Source organism: Choloepus didactylus, chromosome 3 (genome assembly GCF_015220235.1).
Source record: "Choloepus didactylus isolate mChoDid1 chromosome 3, mChoDid1.pri, whole genome shotgun sequence".
NCBI lineage: Eukaryota > Metazoa > Chordata > Mammalia > Pilosa > Megalonychidae > Choloepus > Choloepus didactylus.
This window is the reverse complement of record NC_051309.1, coordinates 31,181,750-31,195,256: the sequence shown is the minus strand read 5'-3', so window position 1 is coordinate 31,195,256 and position 13,507 is coordinate 31,181,750. Positions and strand designations below refer to the sequence as shown.

The window sequence follows — 13,507 nt, the reverse complement described above, 5'->3', positions numbered from 1 at the left end:
TAGTGAAGGACAATGGAACTCAGTTACTTTATGGCCATTTTTACTGTGGGATTAGCAATAGTTTGGAAAATGAATGGATGAGAAGGGAAGTCTACATTTGAAAGCTGGCATCAGAGCTTCTAAGTGAAAATTTCAAGGCAACATTGTTAAAATGAAATGTAAGAGAATGCTGTTAAGCTAAAATGTCAGGTGATCTTTGTCTTTATATTGACAAGAAGATTCCTTAGGTTAGAGTCTATTCCTTGTTCATTGGGTATTACCACAATCTAAGCTGTACCTTCTTATCTGGAATAGATTTGAAATTTTCATACCATATTGGTCATTTGAATATCCACCTTGATCTTCTTTTCTTACTACTTTGAATGGCAAACACTATATGAATAGAAATACAGTATTTTAAAGCAGTTCATTCAAACTACTTCAAAATATGCTTCCCATGTACCTGACATAATGAGGTACATATTTTTTCAAGGAAACAGCTATGCAGTGTCTCTTTTATTACTACAGATCTTATTATATCAGAAGACATCTGTGACAGTTTATTTCATGTGTCAACTTGACTAAATTATATATCCAGTTATTTGGTCAAGCAAGCACTGTCCTGATTGTTACTATGAGGATATTTTGTGGACTTAAATTATTGATAAATTGATTGCATCTATGGCAGATTACATCTAAAATCAACTGAGGCAGTTTCAGTCAACAATAAGAGAAATCACATCCAATCAGTTGCATGTCTTAAAGGGAGAACTGAAGATTTCAGCAGTCAGAAGGAAGAATTTCCATCTCTACTTCAGCCAGCCAGCTTTTCCTCAGGAATTCATAGAAACTTTCATTGGTGTTCCCAACTTGAAGCCTGCCATACAGAATTGTGACTTGCCCATTCCCACAGTCACTTGAGTCAATAAATCTCATAATATTTGCATTATAAACACATAAATAATGTAGAGAGAGAAAGAATAATAGTCATTCTCTCTCAGAGGGTTTGTGAGGATTAAATGAAGATATTCATGGCCAACACTCAGTGAGGGGCTTAGTCCATAACAGATGTTTCATAAGGAAGAAGCAAAGATTTTTAGAGGCATTTTTGACTATTTGAAAGTGTTTAGCTTGAAATGACATATAGACCTGTCCTTGAAAGTTGTCTTTAAAAATTGGTGATAATATATTTTAGGTGCCATGGTAAATTTGTATTTTAGAAAAATCATTTTGTGTATAGAATGGAGAACTACATTTAACAGGGTTTTGTGATCATTATTGCTGTTTGCTACTATTTCAGGTTTTCTCTCTGGGCATGAAGTAGGATTGCACTTTCCTGCCAATATAATAAGAGTAGAATGAGATTGGACCCTTTCTATTAGAAGCCTTAAAGAGGTAAGGTACAAATGACCACTTACTACTTCCCTGCCATTGATTGCAGTACTGATTTTGTGAGTATGGACTTCCGTGTAAAGAACATGTGGGCAGAAGTTAGTTTCTACATTTGTTTTATGGTCTTAGGGCCTGAGTCATAGGCAGCAAGAAAACTGATGCTGTACATTGGAAAAAAAAAGGCAAACCATGCTGATTAGTGGAAAACATAGAACAAGTCTCATCTGCAGGAACTTGTGGGTCTGATGATTATCCTTACTAATGAATTAGGAGTTCCATGGAAATATCTAAAAGTCTAAAAGTATGTGTGGGCTGTTGTTGGCCATGGCTGGGAAGTCATTCAAATAATAGGTGAGATTGAAAAATAATTGTCCAGTTTACAAACAAGAATGAAAAAGAATGGTAGGACTCCATGAATCCAGGGACCCATAAGTGATGAACCATGGAATCTAAGTTCAAGAAGGAATGAAGGAAGGAGTGACAGAAATTACAAAAATGGAGAGATTTAAGGGACTTAAATATCATCCTCAATTTGTATAAATATTTCTGAAATTAGACTATCCCTAATTTTGAGATTTTAGAATTATGTCATTATTGTTACAGTTGTGTGTAGCTTCAAAATGTGTCTTTTAGAATTTGCCACTGAAGCACAATGGAATCAAAGAGAATATGAGATTATGAGACATAAAAAATATGGGCATTTTCATAAGGTATTTGCCAGAAGGAAACTGAATTTGAAGTTGAAGCCTGTTTTTAAAACCAAGATTTACTTCTTTCTATCTGTAAGTTCATGGATGGCAGAACTCACTAAATTGAAATTAGAAAGCCATCTTCCCAGTTACTTTAATTTACATATATATTTTTAAATCTTCCCTATTTTATGAACCTTACTTTGCTTCCCCAAGTTTTTTTTCCCTCAAATTATGGATAGTATTCCTCTTTCTCCCTTGGGGAAACACAGGAATCCATATAGAGCTAGGATTGAAAGATTTTCATTTTATTTTTCACTCTAAGTATTTTTGATCTTTGGAAAATTGCAAAAGCTCCCTCAAAATGTTGCAGAATTTGGAAGATCAAGTGTAATAATAGCTGCCACTTTCATCAGAAAACTGAAATGATGAACGTTGTCTATGTGACATAAAAGATTATTAGATTTTAAGCAAATGAAGAATAGTTTAAACCAAAGTATGTTCCCATAATATCATTCTACCAGTATTAGATTAAAATTATCCAATAGTTAATGGTAATTCTGATATAAGAATGGTCAAAATTGAAAGAAATAAAGCCATTTTTTTACTAATAGAAAATAAATTTTTATATGCTCATAAACTGTAGAAAAAACTAAAACCTGTTTTGACAATATTTTCTATTATCTTAATAGCTGAAAAGTTTTCACCCAGAACCAATAAAATAATGAAGAATATGCTTAATCTTCTTTAAAAATAAAAGCTACATTGCTAATTTGGTGCAGAGATAACCCATTGTGGATGCTATTCTAGATTTTCCTTTTAAAATCATCTTGGTATTACATTGTATCATTTTGGAACATTTTTGTCATAACACTGGAATACGTTTTCAACTTCATAAATTCAAAGTGATTATTAACAATGTGCAAACACAATCTCAGCATATTCTAGACTTCTACACTGTGACTCATTCTGATTTTTATTACATAAATGCATAAGAATCATAGGTTTTCACTTATAATTATTGCTAATGAAAAGAGATTTGTTCTGTCACACAACTAAAGATTTCATTCCATTTATTTTCATCAAAAAGATTAAAAAGACAGAACACAGTGAACATTAGGGAGCAAATTGCATAAAATTGTTAGATGTGAAGTGTTGGAACAGGTAGAGTACAAATACAAAGAGACCTGTATATTTAGCCTAGCAAACCTGGGGTAATAAAACTTGAATTCAAATGAGAAAAGGCAGACTGGGAAGATAATAGTTACAGTTAAATTACCAACAGTAAAAGTTATACATAAATTTTCCAATGTAAATAACTTGCAAAGAGATAAAATAGTTTGCTATTTGTAAAGTTAGCAGACAGAGCCCAAATCATGAGACAAATTCAAATTCATTTTATTCTATCAATAAACACATAGTTAATTGTATATTTTAGAGTATATTTTTTATTTTGTTTATTGTCTCTACTGGATAATATAAAGTCTATGTGGGTAAGTATGTTTCTTCCTCTAAAACCTCACTTCCTATCCTGTTGGCCTAATCTGTTGCCAACTTCCTGGTTAACTGATTCAGTGCCAGCTGCAAATCGAGTATGGTCTATAGCCAAATTTCCTTGTCCATGACACAATAGTGATGCAATTTGTCCACACCAAACTCATTTATGCCCTACCCTACAGCTTCCCTACTGCTAGGCTTCCATGAATGGTTTCCAAAAATTTCAGAATTCATGGGGTGGGGTGGAAAGATGTAGTGGTGGTAAAGCAAAAGGGAGAGATCTGGTACCAGGAGTAAATGGAATCCTGTAGATAAATTCTCTCTTTCTATGCTAGCAGGAAGGTAATAAGAAGCAGTTGTTTATATGGCTTCTCAAGTGCTTTATGCAAAGTGAGAGTCATTTTTACCTTCACTCTCCTTTCTTCTCTCTTCTTCAAATTTCTGAGATTACATTTTCTAAAACACTTATGGTGTTGCTTCAGGCTCTGCTATCTGGGAAATTAAGCTAATATGTTTGATGATCTCAGAAGCCTCCAAAGTGCAAAAATTGTAATAAACACTAAGGACATATTTGTTTAGTGAAGAAATAAGATTATAATTGACACTGGAATGGACATTTGGTATGTTGTCTACCAAGCAACCATTCTAATATCTCCCGTAAATATGCTCGTGAGTCTCCAAAGAGAAACATCCCTTCAGATCTGACAGGGAATGGACTGAGGGTAGCTTGCCTTATATAATCAGTGACTTGCTTTTCATGCTGAGAGTGCTCCCACAGACATGGTGAACATTCCTAAAACCTGCTGAAGTGTCTGTAAGAAGTGCAGTAAGCACCAGTCTCACAAAGTGACACAGTACAAATAAGGGAAAGTTTTCTCTAGCCCAGGGAAAGCAGTGTTACAACAGGAAGCAGAATGGCTGTGGTGGACAAACTTCGCCAATTTTCCAGAAGACGGTTAAAACTACAGAGAAGATTGTAGTGAGGCATCAAAGTGTTGAGATCAACTGCAAAGTCAGAAAACGTTTGCTGTTAAGAGATGCAAATGTTTTGAACTGGGAGGAAACAAGAAGAGAAAAGGGACAAGTGATCCAATTCCAAGCTTTGTCTTTCGTTTTATTATGATGACAGTAAAATATTGTGGTTATGGTCACCTCCAAAAAAAAAAAAAAAGTTTAAATGACTTAGCCCTGGCCAGCATATTTTCTTCTACCACTTGCATCTCCCTAATAACGTGTTCAGTCATCTACCTATTTAATTATCTTGTATCACTCTCATTAGACTATTAGCTTAATATTTTGTGTAATGGTATAGCTGCAATATCTAGAATCTTTTATATTTTGTGTAATGGTATAGCTGCAATATCTAGAATATAGTACACAGTAGATACCAATAAATTAATTCTTTCATTGAACAGATAATCCATGCCAGATACTCATGTGTTCTGGAGGAAAAGCAATGAGTGAGTAAAACAGACAACCATCACTGCCCTTAGGGAATTTATATTCTGGTTGGGTCAAATGCATAATACACCAATAAATAAGTAAATATTCATTTCAAGTAAATATAAATATATAAATGCATATATATATGTTTATATATATATTTTTTAAACACACATATAGAAGAAAAGAACTATGAAGAAAATAAAGCAGGAAAGGAGAAGATAAGGAATGTCTGAGAAAGGAGGGGTAGACTTAAAAAGTACATTTCAATTAATACATGAGCAAATAATTTGTTGACCCAGGGGCAGGCAAGAGAACCATGTCAGTTTGAACTAAGCTGTGTACTCTCTTCCCAATTTTATTGAATTTGAGTAGATGAGATGCAGGCCTGGAGGTAGAGGCAGAAAACATAATTCCTCAGGGGGAACCTCCAATATAGAGGAAAATGGAGATGGAGTTAGAAAACACAAATCCTAATGATATAATGTGAATCCCTGGACCACTAGAGCCAGGATTAGTCCCTGTGATACTATTTAGCTCTAAGAACCTAAAAAAAAAAAAAAAAAAAAAAAAAATTCTTCTTTTGTTCTTAAACAGTTTGGCATTGAATTTCTATCACTCATAACTAACAGAATTTGACTAAACAGACACATAGAATAGAGAATTTGGTCTGAATTTGAATGCCTATTTCTCAATAATTAAATTGCATAATTTGTGGAGAGGCAGACAAACCTGAAAGGATGTCATAGCTACATAATAGAAGATAACAAAAAGACAAAAAATAAAAATTGTGCCATTAAAAAACAAAACCAAAGGCTGCTACATTTTTGGATCACCCAAATTCCATTAGTCAAAAAAAAAAAAAAAAAAAAAAAATTACCCTATCTACCCTGCTCTTTTTCTTAGGATTTCTCTTTCACTATCTAGATTTTTATTGTTCTATATCTAACCACCTAGCTATCTACTTTTAATTAATCACATGTCTCATATACTTCCTACAAATAGAATACATCAAGTCTTATCATGATTTTGAAGATCATTTACCAAAGATCATTGAAACCAAAATAATTATAAGGAGTCAGAAATTAAGAGGCAATTGCAAATAGAAAAGTATGTAATAATAAACATAATTCATGGAAACATTTAATAAAAACTTCTCTATTTACAAAGTGAAACAGAATTTGTAAAGTATAGTAATATAAATTAAATTTTAATTTAAGAATTTCAATTTAAGTAGGAGCTTTGTGTTGCTGACAGGGCCACGCAGGAATGAGACACAGACACAAAATTAAGAATTAAGGGAACAGGGGGCCCACTGAATCTCGTGGTAAGTGGACAATAATGCACCTTTGCTCCAGTTATTTATTTCAGAAGATCAGGGTGAATATGCTAAATGTCCTCAGGCTCCGGAGAGCCCACCAGATACCTATGTTTACATCCTGTTGCATATCAGAAGGAGTAATCATGGTTTAGGACAATAGTAAACGTTGTCATCATAGTCACAAGACACATATCTTTACAGGGTGGGCCCGCACGTCATTCCATGCAGGCCTGAGGCTTAGCATTCTAAGCCACCACCCTAGATATGCCTCAGGCAACATGGAAGACTCAGTTTCCCACAGCTTTGGAATCAGACAAAAGAGAATGAATTTCCTTTTTCACCTTGTAGCTCTGTGTCCTCTGTGTAGTTATAGAATTAATAAGTCACTGAATGTAAGTAATATCTTCCTTCAAAGTATGGTTACATTGTTGAAATTGGGATTTGTTGATTCTCTACTTTTGCAGATTATTTCCAAATCTCATCACTTTAGTGTTACTTTTCCTTAATCTTATTAACTGTAGCTACAAAATTTCCAACTATTCTATATGTCTATCTAGACTTTCAGGACACTTTTTTCATCATTCTATTACGATTCAAGGGTATTGTTGATGATACAATATATGAATTTGATGATGTCTGTAATATTGTAACAACATGCAAAGTTTCCCACACTACCTTTATCAAGTTGTTTGCTTGCTTAGTGGCCTAGGAAGGAACAGGTAGTTGCTATGAACTATCTGCAGGATACCTAAAAGAGATTTTGTCCTACTTCATTTCCTCTACTTTGTTTCTCAGTAAGTATTTTGTCCTGTACTATCTGTCCTTCTGTGTCTTTGATGATCTCTGATTTGGAAATTGTATTTTGTCCAGAAAAAGCAATCTGTAATCAGGTATAATACGATAGCCATTTGTCAGTTTAATCAAGACATAGGATAATTTTTGTATGTGTGCTATAAATATAGGTTAATATTCAAGAAATGAGCTTTTAGAGACAGGAAATTAGCAGCTTCTGGAATCAGGGTGAAAGAAAAATGCTAGATGCTGAAAATTCTTGAACAAAAACTTTAGCAAATAAAATGTGGACAAGCCAATAGACCCCTGACATTAGTATGAGTATAGGAGAAGATTAAATTGTATAGACAAATCAGGTTAATTTTGAACAAGTTGGACAATTTGGTAGAAATGAATGAAATTGATTTAATTTCTGTACTGCCAACACAGTTTTAATAACTCTCAATTGTTGTGTATGCCATATTGTGTTGTTTTTGCTTTCTGCATAGCCCTAACTCCTATTAGAGTGTGTACTCTTCAAGGGCAAGGAAAATATCATTTCGGCCTAATCTAATTTCCTACCATATGTGACTGCTAATCTTTTGTATATATAACTCTTTGCTTAGGACTTTTCTGGTAAAAGCCAACTCTGGTAGCTTTTTCTGTACTGGTCAATGGAAGCCTGAAAACATTTCCTTTGCTACCCAAGATCTGATAAGCCTTGCTCTCATGCATTTCCATATGAAATAAAATCTCACCTTGCCTTCTTTCGTCTCAGGTTTCTTATTCAAATTAGTCTCTCAACCTTTTCCTGTTATCTGGTTTCCCATCTCATCCCCCTCAACATGCCGGCCATCCTGGAGGATGATGGGTCTTGTTTTTAGAATCCTTGCATTGGGGTTGATAACCTTTTTTTTTTCTTGCAATTTTACTGAGATATAACCACATATCATACAATCATCCAAAATGTACAATCAATTGTTCATAGTATCATCATATAGTTGTGCATCCATCACCATACTCAATTTTTGAACATTTTCATTACTCCAAAAAAATAATAATAATAAAAATAAGAACAAAAATAAAAGTAAAAAAGAACACCTAAAACCTCATCTGTCTATACACTGGATAAAGGGAGTATAAGTCACAAGGTTTTCTGTAATCACATGATCACACTGTATAAGGTATCTACTTATACACTCATCTTTAAGAAACAAGGTTACTGGGTTCCAGTTCAACAGTTTCAGGTATTTCCTTCTAGCTATTCTAATACACTGAAAACTAAAAAGTATTATTTATACAATGCCTAAGAATAACCTCCAGAATGACCTTTTGACTCCATTTGAAACCTCTCAGCCCGTGAAACTTTACTTTGTTTCATTTCTCATCCCCCTTTCAGTCAAGAAAGCTTTCTCAATCCTATGATGCTGAGTCCAGAGTCATTCCCAGGAGTCATGTCACACATTGCCAGGGACATTTACACCCCTGGGAGTCATGTCCCATGTAGGGGGGATGCAGTGAGTCCACCTGCCAGGTTGGCTTAGAGAGAGAGGCCACATCTGAACAACAAAAGAGCTCCTCTTGGGGTGACTCTTGGGCACAATTAAAAGTAGGCTTAGCCTCTCCTTTGTAGTAACAGGCTTCGTAAGGGCAAGCCCTAAGATTGAGGGCTCAGCCTACTAAATCGGTAGTCCCCAAAGTCTGTGAGAAAATAAGGAATTCCCCAGGTGAATAAATTTAATATTTCCACATTTTCCCCTAGTCCTTCAAGAGGGCTTTTCAAATGCTTCTTTATCCTATGCCCAAATTATTCTGGGATGCTCTGGAGCTTCACACTAATGTGTAAACAAACCAGTTGATGACCTTTTTTGATTTGTAACTGTCACCATGAAACCCCTATCAGGAAAGACCTTTATTTGCTGTGTTCTTTGGTTCTTTGCATGTCATGGTTTAGACTGCTGACCCTTCCTTTTTGGGAGGAGTTATCATTTGTTAATCTTGCTAGTTTCTCTGTTCAGATCTCCAAAATGTTCCTAACTTAGTTCATTTTACCTCCCTGGAAGTCCTTGAATGCTTTGAGTAACACTCATCTTTGTGAAGCAAGTTACAACAGCAAATGAATAGATCTTCTTTGCTAATATGTTTCTAAGAGTTACATCTTGTGTCTACTACTGATTTCCAAAAAAGGTGTTTCTAAGAAGGCAATGCAATATATAAGTATAGTACCACTTTTCATCATGTATTATGAAGATTATAATAAAAATACACAAAATATGCCAAATGTGGGATTTTTGTTCATAATGACTGTGCTTATCTACAGAGTGAGAAAAAAAATATGTGTAATTATAAATGTTTTAATCACAAGTTTATTATTTGGGTATTACAGAAATAAGTGCAAGATACCCTTTCCTGAAATCACTTTATATGCTGTAGTTGACAAAAATTTTAAACATAACAGTTGACTAACAATGTGTTACATATTTGGATGGTAAAATACTCTGGATGAAGAGGGTCCAAAGTTTGCTTGGAGGGTGTCAGGGAGACAAATGATATCTAATCTAGATATGTGGCATACAACAAAAGTTACTAATGGACGCAATGACGGATGCTTCTGCCTGTTTGTGCCCCCCTTTAATTCAAAGCATCCTCCATTGTACCCCTACAAGTCCCTAGAACAACAGGTTCTCTAGGTGTCTGTTGAAATATGATTATACAAGTCATGGAATCTGACCTGCGGAAAGATATGAAGAGAAACCTAGGCCAGCAACTCTGTCTAGGATTTCTACTGTCTATTCTGATCTGTCATATATTGTTACACACTTCAGAGGACAATGACATTTGGTTGCATTATTTCGTTCCTTTGGTCTTTCTTTTTTGTCTTTCTGTAGACATAATCTGCCATGGTTTCCCATGAGTTATCAACCACATAGTTTTTTTGGTAGTATAAAGACTTTTGCTTGGGCTTAAAGAGAACAGAAATAATAACTTATACCCCTTTCACAAATATTTTCTGGTAATTCAGTTCAGTTACAATTAAGAGACAATGAAAATCTACTTTCCCATGCTATTTTTCAGCAGCAGAAGAAAATATCTGCTAAACTGACTACTTTTTTTAAAATTTTATTTTCATTTAAATCTACATATTTTTCTAAAACGTATCAATTATTCAAGCATGTTAGCTATTAGGAACCACAAGCTCATAGAATGGATTCCTTTTCATTTGCAGTTTTCTTCATTCTCACACTAATTCAATACTATGTTCATTAAACTATGCAATGGGTCAAGAGTTTAATTTTACAATAGATGTGGGAAGATTTTATGAATTTAAGAATAGATGATAAAATTGCTTGCTTGTTTATTTTTAATTCAATTTTATTAAGTTATATTCACATACCATACAATCATCCAAAGTGTGTAATCAGTTGTTCACAGTACCATCATATAGTTGTGCATTCACCACTCCGATCTATTTTTTGAACATCCTCCTTGTACCAGAAAAAGTGAAAATAAGAATAAAAAATAAAAATAAAGATGAACACCCAATAACCCCCCTCCCACCCTATTTTTCATTTATAAACTGACTACTTTTTACCATTAAAAAACAGTGTATTAGTTAAGCTTATTATTTGGGAAAAATCATGGAATGATTTCATTCTTACTTGAATCCCACACAATAAAGGGCCTTGCATAGAATAGTTATATGTTTATAGTCAATTATGAGGTCTAAAAATTTTCCCATGATAGCATTGTTCACTTCCAATATTGTACACAAAAGTGAAAGTCATAATTTACTTATGGAATTTAGAAAAAATTTTCTTACAGCAGAAGAAAAAGTGCTTTTTTTTTTTTTAGAGCTGTTGTAGGTTTACAGAAAAATCATGCAGAAAAACAGAGTTCCCCCAAACACTATCACACACAAGTAGTTTCCCTTTTAACATTTTGTGTTAGTGTGTTAACTTTGTGACAATTGATGAAACAATATTATTATAATTATATTATTAACTGTAGTCCACAATTACATTAAGGTTCACTCTGGGTTGTACAGTTCTTTGTTTTGTATTTTTTAAATTAGACTGATAACTTATATACAACCTAAAAATTCCCATTTCAACCGCTATCAAATGTACAATTCAATGATATAATTACATTCACAATGTTGTGCTACCTTCATTATCATCTGTTACCAAAACTTTTTCATCATCCCAAACAGAAATTCTGTGCCATTTAAGTATTAAATCCCTGTATTAGTCAGAGTTCTACATAGAAACAGCAGATATGTAAATATATTTATAAATATTAGGAGATTTATTATAAGAATTGGCTCATGCAACTGTGGGATCAGCAAGTCCAAATTCCAAAGGGCAGACTGCAAGTTGGGATGATGAATTTAAATTGGGTGATGATGAATTCTCCAGGAGAAGCTGGCTGGCTAATGTAAAGACAGAAATTCTTCTTTCCCACTGCAGAAGTCATCAGTTCTCCCTTTAAGGACTTCGACTGATTGGAAGAGACTTCTTTCATTGCTGAAGCTTATTTTCTTTGTTGCTTGTTGATGCAATCAGCTATAGATGCAATCAACTGACTAATGATTTAAATCTACCCAATACCCTTACAATAACAATCAGGCCAGTGCTTACTTGACCCAAAAACTGGATGCCATAACCTAACCAAGTTGACACATAAAATTAACAATAACACTCCCATCCCAGACCCTGGTAACCTGTATTCTAGTTTCTGAATTAGAATTTGTATCTTCTAATTATTTCATATAAGTGAGATCATGAATGTGTGGCTTGTTTCAATCAACATGAACTTTGCAGCACCATTTTGGCTTAAGCTTCATAATTAGAATCAGTGACCTGGTAAGAGCAAGAAGGCTTAGAGTATAGAGCTGCTTTGTCTGTCTTGGAGCCTGAGTAGGAATTGGAGGTGCCCTATAGACGGTGGTAGTTATTCTGCTTAGATTTTCTAGGGCAGTCTGGCAGTTATTCGCTGTCACAGTGGGTTGTGATGTGGGTTTAAAAGAATACATTTACTGTGGCTTCTTAAAGCATAAACTGAGTATTGAAAATTTGAAAGAATATCTAGGGATGGACAGGCATGCTAAGTAGACACCCCATGAAGAACAATGAAAAAAGACCAAATAAAGCAGTATTTAGTGAGTATAGAAATGTGTGAACATTATGTGGTCCACTGTTTAATAATAAAACATATTTTTGCAGAGAAAATGCAAATTGGCAAATATAAACCAAGACCAGTCAGTCTTTAAAATCCAGCAGGCAGATTGGTAATCCAAATGAGGCAAATCTGCCAACAGACATAATGGCTCCTGCCACGCAAATGGAGTTTAGCAGCAGGACTTTAACATCTAAGAGGACAACTGAGCCAAATGAAGCAAGTCCCAAGATATAGAGAAACTTTGTTTTAATGCAAATACCTGTTTATGCCACACACATATAAACAGATACACATATATACACACACACTCCCAAACACACCAAAAAATATTGAGAAAATGTGAGAGTATGTTTTCATAATAACCCAATATAATTAGATGTACACGAGCAATAAGTGTGACTTGACACCAAGTCACAGATTATTGGGATAAATATTTTACTGTCCAACACTAAGAGTTATACTTGCAGGGAAGATGGCCTTTTCCAAGTATGAAGCTGAAAGAAGAAGAGGCAAGAAAAATCTTATACCTTTCCAAGTTTAATATTGTGTCACTTTTGGGGATTTTCCGAGTTTCATTGTAATATCCTGTGGAGTACCTTCCAAAAGGCATCTCTTGAGTGAACTAAATCTTACAGATATATGGACTCCAGTAGAGTCCCTTTGATGTGATAGCATATACGTACCTTCAATAAAGGAAGTAAAAGATATGTTTCTTATGGGAATGATATTCATACTGTGTTGGCACAGGACTTTTGTCGGTGGGGTCAGTAGAATTGAGAAAACAGCCCCTAAAGTTTGCTGCAATTTTTTTATATGTAGAATCTCTGTACCTGGCATGAAGTTTACACTGTTGCTTCAATTACAAAGACAAGAGAGGCAATTCTGCAAAGGGCAGAATTGCCTTGTGAGAACACACTATTCAAAAGATTTCAGTGAGTGGCTCAGATGTTCTTAACAGTTCAAATCGCAAGATTTGAATTTATGAAGTTTAAGAAATGCCAATGAATTTAAGCTGTGGTATCATATTCAGAAGTTGGGGCCAAGGTGTGCTAGGGAGTCTCTGAATATACAACAGTGCCCCTTCAGTTCAGTGGGCATAACAAGAAAGTTATATCTGATTATGGTAATTCTGCAACATTGTCACAAATATTCTTCATTCACACATTCTTCCATTTCCACTGCCACATGTAGAGCCTGGACATTTCCCGTCTCTCTCCAGAGCTACTCAAGCTTTTAA

General features: G+C 34.5%; 1 pseudogene; it reads left to right on the top strand.

Annotated features, from left to right (window-relative positions):
• Positions 1 to 4,337: 4,337 nt before the first annotated feature.
• LOC119530231 lies at positions 4,338 to 7,607 on the top strand (annotated as a pseudogene).
• Positions 7,608 to 13,507: the final 5,900 nt, after the last annotated feature.